General features: G+C 39.0%; 1 pseudogene; it reads left to right on the top strand.

Annotated features, from left to right (window-relative positions):
• The first annotated feature begins 11,382 nt into the window (after window positions 1-11,382).
• On the top strand, window positions 11,383-12,027 carry LOC111551220 (annotated as a pseudogene).
• Window positions 12,028-12,279: the final 252 nt, after the last annotated feature.

The raw sequence follows: 12,279 nt of genomic DNA, 5'->3' as shown, positions 1-12,279 counted from the left end.
GTAGACAGGTTAGGAGCCTATTATAATAATCCAGAAGTAAGATGGTGGTGGCTTTGATTCGAATGGGAGTGGTGGAGGTGGGAAGAAGGAATCTGATTCTCTGTAGATTTTAAAGTTAAAGCCAAGGACATGTGCTGATGGACTGAATGTGAAACATATATATATAAATGTATGTATATATATGTATATGTATACATATATACACATATATGTACATATAAATATATATATAGGAGTCATCATTACATCAAAGGTTCAGATGTAAGCAATTGAAAGTGGAATTGCTACTAACAAAAATGGAGAAGACTGCAGGTAAGCCAAATTTCAGGGAAGGTCTCCCATTCAGATTGGGGTATATTATGTTGAATAGCTCTGCTAAACATCCAAATGGAGGTGTTGTATAGACTGTTGAATATTCAAGTCTAGAGTTCAGAGATGTCTGGGCCAGACATATAAATTTGAGTGTTATCTCGAAATTGGTTGTGATTGCAAGGAAGTGAGTGTTTCCAGAGAAAAGAGGAGAACCAAGGATTGTACTTTTGGGGTGGTGACGGGGTTTGGGCTCCAACATTAAGAGTCTGATTGCTAGGACTCTAAACCGCAGTCCAGGATTCATTGCCAGGTCCTATTAGTTCTAGATCTATGCCCACTGATCTTGCTTTCATTCCAGCTCTACCCCATCTGCCTCTTGGATGATGATGATAGGTTCCTAAATGGTATGCCATCCACATCTTACTTTGCCCTCATCTAATTTCTTCTTAACTCTGGTGCAAAAGGTCTCATTTTACCCCTCTGTGGAAACCATTCAGGGCTCCTCCTGGATCTCAGGATAAAGCCCAAACTCTGTAGCTTGGCACACAGGTTCTTTAAGATCTAGCTCTTGACTGCTCTTTCCAATCTTATCCCTTATACTCTCCCTACAAATCCCCGTAATCTGAGCTTCAGTCACACTGGGCTATCTAAATAAGTACCACTATCTCCATAAGTGGAACACAAAGTAGACATCCTATAAGTATTTGCTGAATAAATAAATAGATATTCACTTTCAGGAATGCTGAAATTGAGGTCAGTGGTATGTCTTTAATCTAGAAAAAAAAACCCAAATGTTTATTGTATCCCTACTTAGACCAAAAAAGGGGCACCATAGGTCTCTAAAAATAAGAGTTGCAAACTAGTCTAGACCAGTTTAATTATAATTCTGCAAAAAGCTGGGAAGAGGTGACTTGAGAAATGTACATTTCAAAGCACTGGTTACATGTTTCCGGTGTTTCTCACTCCATATTAAAACTCTGAGCAGCTGGGTGCCACATTACTGAATTTTAAAAGCTACACTTCGGTGATCCATAGCAAAAGAGCCTATGAGTCAGGTGATGATCCATTCATCAGTCATAGGAAACATGAGGCACTGAAAATTTAATACAAAACCCCAAACCCACAAAAACTAGCCACAGTTTCCTAACACAGGGGATGTGACTCATATCGCAGCAGGGGTGCACATACCTTATTATAGTCACAAAAGAAAATGTTTTTCAAACAAAATTTTCCCCCCAACATCATTTGCACAGGGCAGTAATTTGGTGAAAATCTTTTGAAACTTACAAAGTAATTTATTTCTTTGTGGTTGGCCCATATTGCTATGCTTGGTTCTTACCACAATGACTCTTAATTTAGGGAACAAAATGATGGCAATTAATCCTTTAACTATATTCAGCTGAATCCAGAGTCAAATTGAGAAGGGATGGAAAGAAAAAGCCTTGGTTGACCTAACCTCTGGACCTCCCAGAAAGTGCTCCCACACTCTAGGGATGCCCCCACCAACACCCAGAGAGAAGAGGTCCTGAACCAGCCATCCTAGTCTCAAGTGGATTCCTATTAATGCACTGCTTTTCTTGATGATAGATAGGGAGAAGGTGAAAAGGAAGGGGTGTACTAATAAAGATACATCACAAAATACATGTTTAGTACTGTATGTACTATGTATAGGAGAGAACTTTTTCTTAAATACATCTTTAAAGTTACAGTGCAGATCTGATGATTTTGTTCATAAAGGACAAGAGGAATGAATGAGTGAGTAGCATGGAGACCTCACTTACATGTCCACTAGGTTTCAGCAATAATTAATTACATATCTATTATATGCCAGAGATTTCATAGCAAATGGATTAGAACATGAGCCATGCCCTAGAGAAATCTCATATCTAGTCTACATGAGATGGCCGTATAATCAAGAAATTATAGTGATTTGATAGAATATTTATACAGGAACCTTACAAAAGCATAGAGGGTAAAAGTATCTAACTCCTCCCAAAGGTTAGGAGGGTCCAATCTGTAGGCAATTTTTGTAAGTTGAATCTTGCAGCATAAATCCTGAGTTCTCTTAGAATATAAAACAGAGAAAGGAATTCGAGGCAGAGAGAAAAATATATGCAAAAGTTGGGAGATAAGATGGCATAAATTGAATTCCACATACCAGATTCAGGGGTTTCAGAAAATATCTGATACTAACTTCTTTTGACTGAACATTCTTTGAAGATGTTTTGAGGCTGAGGTTATGAAAGCAAACCTTCAAATGGGAACAGTAACAAAATTAATGCATGTTTGTAAAAACAAGTTTTCTGAAGCAATTTTTCTTAAATCTTGATTGGTTTCTTGAACAGTTTAACAATTTCCAGTTTTTCCTTTTAAAATTTTATTTAAATTTTCATTGGGATCAATTCTTTTTTCTCTGGGTAAATATTTACGAAATTTGATTCGTCAATCAGTTTTCAGATCCTAATGATTTACAGACTCCAGTTTTTGCTAGTATGAGTGTGTGTGAGGGGAAAGTGGAAACAATTACTTCAACAAATTCAATATCCCAGGGACAAATTTTATAACTCTAAGTCTTATGGAGTATCACTTCAGCTGTTGTTGATTTTAATTTGTGGTATTTCTTTTAATAATATTCATTAAAATAGAATAAAAGATAGATATCCATTTTAAAATCAACCAGCAAGACTGAGAGAAGTTCTCTTGAATAGTCTGGAATTGCACTGTTATGTTTATCTTCTCATTTTTTTGATAAACCTGTGTTCACTAACTGTCTTTGCTACTGCAAGAACAAATGATAAATGTTGGACACAAAATGTCCTGCTTCAGATAGAGCTCATCCACGACAAGTCACATGTCTGCTTCTACCTATCAGATTAACCCCACAAACCAACTACAAAACAACAGTGTGCTTTTTGGGGATGCTAGGATCTCCCAGAACATAGTCACTCAATTAAACAGTGTATACTGCCAGCAAAGAATTCTTTAAGACCATATCAGTGACAATTTAGTCTTGAACCAGGCATTTCATTCTTCCTTGGTTCTCAGGATTCCATCAGTAAGCTCCAGGTGCCATTTGAATGAGTACCTTTCTGTGTTGAATGTACCTGCGTCAAGTTCAATTCTTCCTTATGATCTGCTCTGTTCAGGCTGTTTTCATTGATTTATTTCTTAGGCTTCAATGTTTCCAGCTGTACTACTTTTCTGTAGAATTTATGCTCCTCAGAAGTTATACAGAATTTATGATTTTTAAAACCTGAGCTATATCTGCTTTTTATATTCTCATCATTTCAACAATTATCACCTTTGTATATGATTAAATCTTCATGGACCAGGTCTCCTAACATCAAACCCCCTGATTAGTTATTTAGTCATTTAAAAAGGCTTTTAACCTTTTTAGATGACTTTAAAAAGGCTTTGAAGCCTTTTAGAAATAACCTTCTTTAATATGTATTGGTAACTCCTAAAATAGAGATTCAACATGTCAGGATTTTTGTATGATGGGATATATTTGTACTTCTTTTTACTAGAGAATCAGGTCTAGTGCTTGAAGTCCAGTTAATTATGTTTTCAGGCTAGGCACAGTGGTTCACGCCTGTAATCCCAGCACTTTGAGAGGCCAAGGTGGGGAGATCGCTTGAGCCCAGGAGTTTAAGACCAGCCTGAGCAACACAGCAAAACCCCATCTCTACAAAAAACACAAAAGTTGGCCGGGCGTGGTGGAGCATGCCTGTAGTCCCAGCTACTTGGGAGAGTGAGGTGGGAAAGATCGCCAGAGCCTGGGAGGTTGAAGCTACAGTGAGCTGTGATCACACTCCTGTACCCTAGATTGGGCAACACAGTGATACCCTGTCTCAAACAAACAAACAATCCTCCCCCACAAATTATTTTCAGTTACAATCCTCGACCTAAGTACATTCTCATGCCTCTATGTTGTTGTCATACAAGGAGAATCCATTAGGATTTTTCCCCTGGTTAAATTTCAAGGTAAGTCTTGCCATCTCTTGCTTTCTCAGATATTGCTGCTTTCTTGCACACCCCATGCAAAGTATGAATGTCTTGAGACTGGTGGCTTCTGATTCAGAAAGAGTTCAGGGTTTACAGTTAATTAACCTGACAAAAACACCTCATGCAACTTCCTTTTCACAAAACGACTCGAACTTCCATCTTCAAAGCATTAGACTTTATCTAAATGGTCTCAAAATCCTTAGGAAGGAAAAAGGAGAAAAGAAACTAGTTGATACTTCTCCAAATAACCCAGCATGGCCATATCTACGGTCTTCTAAAGGCATTTCCTAATCAAAGAGCTAGAGGCTTGGTCAGAGTCTTTAAAATTATTTAGAAATTTAAATATTGGGATTTTTCAAAATATCCTTACAGTTTGAATTGGCATCTGGATTTTCAGTGTTATGTGCTCTGATTTGACCATGGGGGGAGGGGATTCTCAATGATTATTCTCCTGGGTACACACATGAGGAGTTTCTGCAGTGATGAACTTGTCATTATATAGACATTCACAACTACCACCACCCCAATTGTGTATACGTGTGTGTGTTGGAAGAGGGAGTATGGCATATTGGAGAGAAAAGGAGATGGTTTTGATAGTCACCTCTTTTGTGTTGTGTTGCGACTGGCTGAGCCAGTAACTTGGCTGCGTACAATTCATCTTTTATCTGCGAGGCTCGTAGTGCAACAACAAGAATATTTGCAGTTCATGTGCATATGACTTTGAGTGGGGGAAGGTGTAGCATGCAATTACCATTTATAGCATTAGCAGTTATATTCTACAAGTGATTGCAGCATACAATGAAATAGCATTTTGATAATAGCTCAATTTCCATTGATTGTTGCAGATTCAATGAGTATCTAACTCCAGTGAAACAAGAAATACTTCTATCTAAAGTCAGTTTAGTCAAGTTGTCTGCAAGGGAACAGACATTTAACAGTCCACTTAACGGCAGAAATTTCTGAACAAAGATATTTTTCAAAGGAGAAAAGGAGCAAACTGCTTATTGCAGGTTCAAGCAAAGGCCAGTTATTTTGGTTTTTAAAATATACTTTTAATTTTAGAATAATTTTACCAAAAAATTTATAGAAAAAATTGCAAAGGCAGTACAAGTAGTTTCCATAAGCCCCACACCCAGTTTCCCCATTGTTAAAATCTTACAATAGTGCCATACATTTGTCCCAATTAATTAAACAAAACATATGCATTATTATTACTTAAAGTACATACTTTTTTCAGCATTCCTTAGTTTTCCCCTAATATCCTTTTTCTTGTCCAGGATGCTATCTGGTATACCACATTACATATAATTGATAAGAAGACTTTTTCCCCACCTGGCTTCTGGACTTGTGTGAGGACTTGTGTGAGTTGCTGTTACTATCTTGTGACCATAAAGAAAAGAACCTGGCACCAAAGTCGACAGGCTGAGAATGGCAGGAAAGAATCTAGGTTTTAATATGCTATAGATCTCTGGGGCCACCAACAGTGGAATCAGCCTTTCTTTGGACATCTTGATATGTGAACAATAAACCTCTAATTTAAAAATTATTTGAGTTACTTGCAACCAAGGCCATCCTAGTATGTTAGTATATAAAGATAACAATGATTAACTAAATGCATCTTCAGAAAATACAGTTAGGTACCATTGTGAAAAGGGCACTGGAATCGGAGTCAGGGCAGGTGTGTTTGAGCCTGCACAACTACAACTACAACTACCTACAGGCTCTATGATATTGACTAAATGACTCTCTGCAATTTTTTTCTTCTTTTTCCTCCTCTCTCTCTCTTTTTTTTTGGGCGGGGGGGGGGGTGTCTCACTCTATGGCCCAGGCTAGAGTGTAGTTGTACTATCACAGCTCACTGCAGGCTTACCCTCCCCAGCCTCAAGTGATCCTCCCACCTCAGCCTCCTGAGTAGCTGGGGCCATAGGCATGTGCCACCACGCCCAGCTAATTTTTGTAATTTTTGTAGAAATAGGGCTTTGCTATGTTGCCTAGGCTGGTCTTGAACTCCTGAACTCAAATGATCCACCTGTTTCAGCCTCCCAAAGCACTAGGATTACAGGTGTGAGCCACCACGCCTGGCCGGGTTTTCTCATTTCTAAAATAAAGGTTTGAACAGACTGATCTCTGAGGCCTCTATCAGTTCTAGAATAGTTGTTTCTTGAATAGATCTAGACCAATCTCTTCTGTTACATGTAAGTAAGGAGAAGCTCAGAGACTTAAAACTTGCCCAAGTTCTTCAATAGATAGTACCAAAACCCTGTTTCTGATTTCTTGACTACCAGTCAGGCATGATCTTTTATGTATGCCTCCCCTTGAAGGTGTTTATTAGAACATCTGTGATTCACACAAAGCTGTAAATTATTTTAGAGATTGTACTATTCACGGTTCTTTGGTCTTAAGGCACAGAAATCCTACTGAAACTAACTCAAGTCAAAAGGGAATTTATTGGTTGACATGCTGGGAGGTCTTAGGATTAATTTGGCTTCACATATGGTTGGTTCTGGGAGTTCAAACAATGCTTGCAGGTCTCCCTTTCTCTCTCTCTCTCTTATTTTTTATTTATTTATTTTTTTGAGACAGAGTCTTGCTCTGTTGCCCACACTGGAATGCAGTGGCACAGTCATGACTCACTGCAGCCTCAACCTCCTGGGCTCAAGAGATCCTCCCACCTCAGCCTCCCAAGTAGCTAGGACTATAGGCATATGCCACTACATCTGGTTAATTTTTGTGTTTTTTTGTAGAGACGAGATTTTGCCATGTTGCCCAGGCTGGTCTCGAACTCTTGAGCTCAAGTTATCTCCCTGCCTCAGCTTCCTAAAGTGCTGGGATTATAGGTGTGAGTCACCATGCCTGGCCTCCTTTTTTTCTGGGTGTCTGTTTCACTTTTAGTCAAGATCTCTCAACATAGTGGGTAAGATGGTTGCTCTCGATTTCAGGTTTACATTGCTCTCACAGATGATGATCTTAGAGGAATCACCTTCCTTATAAGAGACATGTGTTGGTTGCTAAACAAACTTTGGGAAGAAGACTCATACCTCTTCTAATTTATATGATGGGGAAGTGGGGTGCAACCTCTCACCTAGGGAGGTTGGAATGAATTCTCACATTGGCCAAACTATTCCATTGCCCTTCCCACAACTACTGATTTAGGGAAGGGCCATTTCAGAGGCCTTCAAAAGGAAGATAGGGATTCAAAATTAAAAGGCCTATAATGTTAACAAAAATTATAATATTAAAAAACTTATATGGCCTATCAGTAGCTTTATAAGGGGGCCAGTAGTAATAAAAATACCAATTTACCCCCCTCTAGATAAACAACATAAATCAATTCACTAAAAGAAACGTACGAGATAGGGCTTTGACACCTATGTTTGATAATTTTGAGAGTTATTGAACAATATCCCATTGGATTGATTTTTTTTTCTATATCTTGTAGCTCAAGTCACAGCTAATGACCTTAATTATTTTGAATAGTTCCTGCTGTGACTTAAAAGCAGAGGCTCTCAAACTTGAGCCTACCTGGAGGGCTTGTTAAAGTACATACAGCCTGTTGAACTCCTCTCTCAAAGTTTCGGATTCAGTAAGTCTGGGGTGGGGCTTGAGACTGCATTCTAACAAGTTCCCAAAGACCTTGCTGATGGTCTAGGGACCACACTTTGAGAATCACTGTGCTGGAGCATTCATGGTGATTCTTATATGCACATCATTAAAATTATTACAGAACAGGAATCTTGTAAATACAAGGCATCATATTCATCATTACAATGAAAGAACACTCATATTTCTTATTTATTTTAGGCAAAGAATAAAAGTTAAAAAGTAAATTAGGTGTCAACTTGGAACAGGAGTTTTGAGAGAGGCTTTCCATTTGAACCTATCAAATGAGCAGTTTGGAAGTGGCCTGCCACTTTCTTGCACTGCAGTCACCTTGTGTCTCCTCAAGAGGCACATTCTAGTCTTTCTTCTTTGGGAGTTAGTTGATTCTCCAACTTTTAGTTCAGGTGGAAGCTTGCTGTGATGCTTTTATAATTTAAATTGAAATTCCAACCTTCCAAACACTTTGTGATTAAAGGACCTAGATGTTTTGGGTAATAAATCCAAGTTTTCTGGTGATTATTGGACTTTTGCTAAGTCCAAATGGCCTTATTCTTTAATGAACTTGGTTCAAGCTGTATAGCCCTCCAGTGGTTGTGCCTACTACACCTCTGGCAACTGTACCTTTCTCCCTGACCCCCACTACTGTTCTTATCATTTTACTCTTGTACCCCCAAATCTCTGTTTTTGGTTACTGTCTCCAAAGTTGACAAAGAAGCTGAATTTCCCTAAGCATTAGTGTTTATGCAATTTAGGAGTTAAAATGAATTTTCAATCAAATCCTTACTTCCTCATTCAAAAGCCCACATTGGCTCCCTAATGCCAACCGTATCAAATCTATCCTATTCTGCCTGAGTTTAAAAGCAATAATTTCTGTTGGTATGACATCTAGCATGCTGTGGATTTTTATAAGCTCCTTTTCCTATAGACACCAGGACCTATATTATTGAATACTTGGGTGGCCAGCCTGGCTTAGCATCTCTCTTGAGCTAAAAGTTGAATAATTTGAGAGATCAATGGGAGGTCTCTAGCACAAAACCAAAGCTGGCAACAATTTCCTAAAAAATTCTTGATTATTTTATATTCACAAGGAACTAGCCACATTCTGTAATCTCTTGGCTTGAGTGACAGTGTTCCACTGCAATCTAACAGGGGTGCATCTCTTACCTGGTAATAAATGAGTGGGAGTTACACAAAGACAAGTGGTACTCTAGTACATCCGATTTTGTGATTGTCAACAGCTACGGTTATTCAGTTCAATGTTGAATTCAATCTATGTTGAATCACTTCAGGAAATCCAGAGAGTCCTCATTACACATGGTGAGTGTGTTTCCTCAAGGAGGTAGAGTACTTGGCATCTCTTAGTTGGCTGTGACTCACCGCTTCGTCTGGCTGCTATACAAGTACGTATTGTTTTATTGAACAAGAGGGTAAAAAGTCACATAAAACATTGCATACTACAAACAGTCGGGGAATAATTTGACTTGCCTTGATGCAATTTAATTTACACATTGTACTTCTAGAAAAAAAAACTGTTCCATAAATACAGCTTAGTCTGGGCACATGAACCTTGAATGGCTTTGATTATTTTTGTTGTTGTTGTTGAATTCTCCTTGCCATTTTTTGGATTACAATATTTTTTTCAGATAGACAGAAGCTACTTTCAGGCAGGGAGAAAATTAAATAATATGAAAATAAGATAAAAGGGGCTTGTAGTAAGCAAAGTAGATGAGTAAGGTAAATAACATAGGTTTTTCTCAAATTTTGAAAACATTACCATTTATTCTCAACCCTGCTGAATATAAATTCCTTCTTTGCACAGGTGAAGTTTTTAAATTACCCTTCTGATGAGCAGCCATATTTAAGGTTTGACATGTTGTCTCCAGAAAGGAGATATAATGAACTTGTTTTACAAGCTCAGGTCACACCCAGGGGATATTGCTTTAAATAGAAGAAACATGCTGGTTTTGCAAATTATGCTTGTTCTATATGATGTCAACATCCCTGGAATTTTACAAATATGAGAATGTTTAGATAAATACTTTATATACAGAGATGCTAATTTGAGCACTTCTTTTCTTTTCTCTCTCTCTCTCTTTTTTTTTTTTTTTTTTTTGAGACAGGGCCTCACTCTGTTGCCCAGGCTGGAGTGTAGTGGTACCTTTACAGCTCACTGCAGCCTTGACTTCCTTGGCTAAAACCATGTTCCCGCCTCAGCCTCCCAAGTATCTGGGACGACAAGCAAGCACCACCATGCTGAGATAATTATTAAATTTTTTGTAGAGATGAAGTCTCACTATATTGCCCAGGTTGGTCTCAAACTTATGGGCTCAAACAATCCTCCTACCTCGGCTTCTCAAAGTGCTGGGATTGCAGATGTGAGCCACCACGTCCAGCTGAGCGTTTTTTTACTGAAGGAAAAAACTAGATGACAACTAGAATATTATCTGGATATTTCCAAACATGACATCAGTTAACCCTGAAATATCCAGCTAAGTGATGCTGGAGTGTCTTCTGAGAGGCTACCTGAATTATTTGGAACAAGTGAATAACGGATATGGCTATACATAGACTCAGTCTGCGTTTCTTTCTGTACGGAACCAAAATTAAAGAAAGGGGACAGTCACAAAACACGTTCTAGAGCTTCTCTTGCTTCCCCCATAGCTTCTCCATGCTTCTCTGAGGCAAAGAAAACCTCGTTGTCAAACAGGCTTCCACTACTGGGCTGAGTTGTAGGTACAAATTTCATTCCTTTATTTCTCATACATTGCAAACTTTTGTTTTCTGTATTTTTGTTTTTACTTTTTAAAACTTTCTATATATCAATGAATTGCATCCTCCAGCTCCTTTTCTGATTTAAAGGTTGACTGGGGTTGTGCGGTGGTCTCATGTAGTGCTGTTTTCTGAGATACCCTTTGGGTTGGAGATTGTCCCAGCTCGCCTTGTCCCATCAACTGCCTTCCTGTACTATGCTGAGAGTAGTGCCATCTTTGGTGAGCACCAGGCCTTGGACCCAGCTCCCCTGGAGCATCTCATGATCATTTTCCCTCAACTTCTGCTGTATCCTTCAGATGTGAAGGAGAGAGCAGAAACCCACCCTTCTCCCCTTGAGTTGAAAAATGACTTCCAGGCTGGTCAATAGCATAGGCTGCTCCATGACGGGATTGTAATGGCTTCCGCGAGCATGCATATTCCTTAAAGGAAGCCGGGAAAAGGCGCCTTAGAGGTGTTCTAAAAGTGGAGCACCTCTGTAAGATCAAGCTTCATGCCCAATTAACTGACCACAGTTGGTTAGCTCCCTATTCTGTGCGGCTGCTGAAGAGATGAGCCTGGTCAGCTTAAAGCTCACATGACCTGAGTGTGGCCCAGATGAACCAGGTATGCAACCACAGGCAAAACCTAAGTACACAGAGTGAGGCTAGTGGACTCAATTAAGAAGTGGATTCCCAGGAGGCCGCAGCGGTAAAAATGGCGGCCGAGAAGGCAGGAGGTAAGAAGCCTGAAAAGTCGCAGCAAGCTGGAGCGGCCGGAGGACCTGAGGAAGAAGCAGAAAAACCTGTGAAATCTAAGACTGTTTCTTCCAGTAATGGAGGGGAAAGTTCCAGTCGCAGCGCTGAGAAGCGATCAGCTGAAGAAGCTGCAGACCTCCCAGCGCTGAGAAGCGATCCGTGAAGAAGCTGCAGACCTCCCAACAAGCCTACCAAGATCCCCAACTTTGGATTTGCCATAGGTAGTCAGACGACAAATAAAGCGTCAGCCATATCCCTCAAACTTGGATCAAGTAAGCCTAAAGAAACTGTTCCAACTCCTGCTCCAAAAACTTTCAGTAGCAGCAGTTTTTAATGAAGATTACGATGGATACACATCAGCTGGATCAAACTCCTTCAATAAAGGAAAGCATGGGTTTTCTGATAACCAGAAACTATGGGAGCGAAATATAAAATCTCATCTTGGAAATGTCCATGACCAAGACAATTAAATGATGTTTTGAAATTGGGGTGTGGGATGGGTGTAAAGTTAAAAGGAACAGTTTCCTTTTTTTTTTTTTTTTAAGAATGGTGTAAGACTATCTTTGGAGCCGCTTTTTTTTTTCTTTTTCTTTTTTTTTAAAGATCGAGTGGTACACTAATAAGCGAGAGTTTGAAATTAGAGATAATTTATGTTTTATCTACAGATTTCAAGACATTTGCTAATTTTGTAGTTTCATATAATAAGTTTTCAAAGGTTACAGATAATAAATAAATCAGAAATGTTATCTTTTTAAGAACTGCATTTTTTTTTGGACACAACTATTAGCACATTAAGAGGGAAGCACAAAAAGTTATTGTTTGTTTAAAACTGCAAGCACTTAACTCTCTTAACTCC

Source organism: Piliocolobus tephrosceles, chromosome 10, assembly GCF_002776525.5.
Source record: "Piliocolobus tephrosceles isolate RC106 chromosome 10, ASM277652v3, whole genome shotgun sequence".
Lineage (NCBI taxonomy): Eukaryota > Metazoa > Chordata > Mammalia > Primates > Cercopithecidae > Piliocolobus > Piliocolobus tephrosceles.
This window is presented reverse-complemented; position numbering and strand designations above follow the sequence as displayed.